The following is a 4,890-nucleotide window of genomic DNA, read 5'->3' as shown; positions in this document are numbered from 1 at the left end:
GGTACACATACATACAGTTATCTAATTTCCCCCTTAAAACCACAGTGTTTTGTATTGAAAAAATGTACGCTGAAGTTTACCAAAAAATTGTCAAGAGTGTCCAAACTCTGCATATGTTCATACTTTAGTATGTGCCCTGTGGTATCTATTTTCACTAGAGTTTTTCTAAAAACCAGATTATGGTATTCATAAAAAGTCCTTTTTTAACTTAAATATATCATATTTATTCCTTTACAATTTGTTGGATGTGCACTAATATAATGATTTTTTCTTTCTCTCCCCCCGCCAAAACCATGTTTTCAGGATCACTCATGTATTTCATAGAAAAAGGAACGCAGGAAGCAGGTCATGTTTACTTCCAGGAGCTGGCTCTGCTCCTCCAGGACAGCTCCATTTGCAGGAGGTGCTTTCACACTCTGCATTTGCTGGAGCCGGCACAGATGCGGCAGCCCCAGAGGCTCAGAACAGTTGGGGTGAATTTGGAACCCACATGAGGCCAGAGGTCGAAAGCAAGAAGCAGAGGGGTCACTTGGGTTGCTCCAGGGCATGTCCAGATTTAATAATTTTTATTAACTCTATGGAATTCCTGTAGTAGGGATGGTTCATCATTTGTAGAATCTCTCTCTTATTGTTAGTAATTCCATTTGGGCTGTTTCTACTTAGGGGCCTTTATTTTAAAAGTCTTCAATAAACATATCCTTGACACACATGTGTGGAAATGTGTGTGTGTGTGTGTGTGTGTGTGTGTGTGTGAGCTTATATACTGATTTTTCTTCTTCTTTTCTTTTCTGTTTCTTTTTTGCCATGCTGGGAACCAAACCCAAGGCCTTATATGCTGAGCATGTGCTTCGTCACTGAACCCACAGACCCTTGGCTTTCATCTAAAACGTTTTTGTTATCTACAAAAACTGATGTTTGTCTGCTTACTGATAAAGTACTTGCTTAGCATGAGCAAGGACATGGGTTTGATCCCCTACACTGAAAAAAAAAACAAAAAACCTAAGTTATTTTATTTATTTACATATATTTTCTTTTTGGCGTGGGGGATTTAATTCAGGGATGCTGTACTGCTGAGTTGCTTCCCCAGTCATTTTTGTTTTTAAGACAGGATCTTGCTAAATTGCTGAGACTGGCCTCAAACACGTGATCTTCCTGCATTAGCCTCCTGAGTTGCTGAAACTATGGTGTGCACCACTGCACCCAGCACCAGCTGAATTTTTTAAAAATAAAATTTCTGTAAAAGAGATTGTCAAAAGGGTGCTGTTGGCTCTCTGCTCCTCTCTGTTTGACAGACAGCAGCTTGTCATCTCGTGCAGCGCCAGCCATGTCCCTGAGACATGATGGTGAAGATTGGAGTGAACGGATTTGGCTGTATTGGGCGCCTGGTCACCAAGGCTGCTTTCAACTCTGGCAAAGTGGATATTTTTGCCATCAGTGACCCCTTCATTGACCTCAACTACATGGTCTACAGGTTCCAGTGTAATTCTCCCCATGGTAAACTCAATGGCACAGTCAAGGCTGAGAATGGGAAGCTTGTCATCCATGGAAAGTCCATCTCCATCTTCAAGGAGCGAGATCCCGCCAACATCAAATGGGCTAATGCTGGGGCTAAGTATGTTGTGGAGTCCACTGGCGTCCTCACTACCATGAAGGAAGTCGGGGCTCATTTGAAGGGTGGTGCCAAAAGGGCCATCATCTCTGCCCCTTCTGCTGATCCCATGTTTGCGATGGGCATGAACCATGAGAAGTATGACAACTCTCTGAAGATGGTCAGCAGTGCCTCCTGTACCACCAACTGCTCAGCCCCCCACCAAGGTCATCCATGACAACTTTGGCATTGTGGAACCACAGTCCACGCCATCAGGTCTACTCAGAAGACCATGGATGGCCCCTCTGGGAAACTGTGGTGTGATGGCGGTGGGGCTGCCCAGAATATCATCCCTGCATCCACTGGCGCTGCCAAGGCTGTGGGCGAGGTCATCCCTGAACTGCATGGGAAGCTCACTAGCTTGGCTTTCCGTGTGCCCACCCCAACATGTCAGTTGTGGATCTGCCTGTCGCCTGGAGAAAGCTACCTAATCCGATGACATCAAGAAGGTGGTGAAGCAGGGATCACAGTGTCCCCTCAAGGGCACCCTGGGTGACACGGAGGACCCAGTCATCTCCTGCGACTTTGATAGCAATACCCACTCTTCTACCTTCAATGCTGGGGCTCGCATTGCTCTCAATGACCACTTTGTCAAGTTCATTTCCTGGTATGGCAATGAATTTGGCTACAGCAACAGGGTGGCGGACCTTCTGGTCTACATGGCCTCCAAGGAGTCAGAGCCCCTGGGCCACCACCCTAGCAAGAACACAGAGGAAGAGCAAGGTCTTCAGCTGCTGGGGAATCCCTGCCCCTAACTCGGTCCCTCAACTGAGACTCTCTCCTCCCCATTTCCTTCCCAGACCCCTTGAAGAAGGGGAGGGGCTTAGGGAGCCCTACTGTCACCTGCCATCAAAAAAGTTCACTGCACCCAGCCAAGAAAAGGTGAGCTGTCAAAGTATATTCATAGTTTTACATATAAATTCTGCCAATTACTTTTTAAAAAGATGGAACTGATTATACTTCCATAGGCAAAGTAAGAGAAGTGTTATTTCTTTATAACCACATCAGTACAAAATATTATTAATATTTTAAATAATCCATCAATCTGGTAGATGACCATTGGCAGATTGTCTTGTTTTGCATTTTCCTGAGTACCACTAAAATTCCATATCTTTTACATTATTTTATCCACCTTGCTTTGTTTTCTAATGAACTGCCTGTTCTTCTATCTTGCCCATTTTCTCTTGTTTAGTTATTTTTTTCAACTTGTAAAAAATAAATAAGTTACAACAATTTTGATCTGAACAAAACAAGTATTGTTATTATGGGTTAACAGTCAATTGATATCCAAGAAGTATTGATTTCTTTGTGTGTATGTGTTAATTTAATTGTTACATTTAAATTTTTATTTACTATATATTTACTGTTAATATTATTTCTCTTTTTCTCTCATGTTACCATTTTTTAACCTATCATTTGTATCTTGGTTGTGTTTATTATGTGTGTTTTTGTTTTGTTTGTTTTTACAGTGCTAGGGATGGAACTCAGGGCCTTGCGCATCCTAGGCAAGAACTCTACCACTGAGCTACACCCGGCCCTTTCAGTGCTGCTTATCATAAAGAAACAACTGGTTTTGTTTTTGTCAGATGTGTCAAACTTCTTAATGTAATCTTGTCTTCCTAACTTAAGAAGCTTTTCCTCCCATCCTCACAGTCACAGACTGAGTGTGTGTGTATGTGTATGTGTGTGTACTCACAAAACTCACAAATTGAAGCCCAGTTCCTAACATATTGGTATTTGGAGTTGGGGTCTTTGTGAGAAGATCATGTCATGGGATTTGCACTCTTACAGAAGAAATCCAGAAACTCCTTTGAGCCCTTTACCAGGTAAGGTAAGAGCAAGAAGGTGACCCTCTACAAACCAGGAAGCAGACTTTCACCAGACACAGAATCTGCTGGTATTTTGAGTATGAACTTCTCAGCCTCCAAAACTGGGAAATAAATGTTTGTTGTTTATAAGTCACTAGTCTGTGGTATTGTTATAGCTGCACTAATATAGTTACCCTTGTAAATCTAATTTCCTAATTTTTTAATTGACTTTTATCTTACTAATGCTATCCAAATGGAATTTATTTTATGTATAATGGGTCAGCCTAACTTAAATCTGTAGAGGCAGTATGCAGGACAACATAAAATAAATAACTCTCCACCTCTCCAAAAGTATCCCTCAGAAGATTGGTCTCTTGATGTGTAACTTTAGACCTTTTTCTATACATATATGATCCTTTGATTTGTGGGTTTACAATGCACATACACAATTAAATGCTGTAGATGTAGCAAGATTCATTTTGATTTTATTTTTCTTTAGTTTGCTTTTTTAAAGAATTTAAAATAGGGCTGAGGAGATAGCTCAGCTGGTAGAGTGCTTGTCTTATAAGCACAGGCCCTGAGTTCGATCCCCAGAACCGGGAAAAAAAAAAAAGCTTAAAATATTGAAAAGGAACACCAAATCAGTAATTATGGCTCTACTTCATTCTTTTCAAAGTCATAACAGCATGCTATCTTAAGAATTAGCAAACCTGTCTCATTAAGGTCTAACCAATTTACTTCTGCCAGCTGAAGAAATCCCCAGAGTAAAATCTGCTGTCCCAGTCCCCCAAATCCTGCTCTGAATCTTGGTCTCAATTTTCTGCAAAGTTCTTTACTCGACTCCCCTGAGATGAATCATAGTCAAATCCCTCTGTCTTCAAAAAGGAATTCCTTCTGGAGAGACACCGGTACCAGGTCAGCCCCCCAAGTCTCTCAACATGATGAGCTGACTTTTTTCTTCAACTGCTGCAAGTCTGGCTTCTCCATTTATATTCTGCATGAAAAAGGAGGAGTATCTAAAAGTACCACTGTTCTACTAACTGCACTTTTGGGGCATTTTTAAATCTATCTAGGTGGGGGGGGGATGAATGCAGTTAAAAATAACAGACTTCTGCAATATTTATTGATCTTTCATCAATCTTTGATTCCATAGATAGGTACCACTTAACCAAGCCATGTGATTTGGATATTGATTCATGATTCTTAATCTTCCATCAGAGCTTTTACTGCCACAGAAACTTAATCAGGATTCATCTGTTTCTCAAATATTTATTGATGCCACTATTTACCAAGCACTGTGTTAAGTGCTATAAATATATTGGGTGAACAAAAAAGTAATAGACATCTTTGAAAAAATTATAATGCTAGGTGTGATTAAAAGTATTTTTTTTTTATTTTTGCCTTCAATTAGATTTAGAAGTGTCTATCTAAATA

At 40.7% G+C, this 4,890-nt stretch overlaps 1 pseudogene; it reads left to right on the top strand.

Moving 5' to 3' along the window:
- Positions 1 to 1,340: 1,340 nt before the first annotated feature.
- On the top strand, positions 1,341 to 2,403 carry LOC124982955 (glyceraldehyde-3-phosphate dehydrogenase-like; annotated as a pseudogene).
- The last annotated feature ends 2,487 nt before the right edge of the window (positions 2,404 to 4,890 follow it).

This window comes from Sciurus carolinensis, chromosome 4 (genome assembly GCF_902686445.1).
Source record: "Sciurus carolinensis chromosome 4, mSciCar1.2, whole genome shotgun sequence".
Lineage (NCBI taxonomy): Eukaryota > Metazoa > Chordata > Mammalia > Rodentia > Sciuridae > Sciurus > Sciurus carolinensis.
The sequence above is the reverse complement of the archived record's forward strand: the minus strand, read 5'-3'. Positions and strand labels throughout refer to the sequence as shown.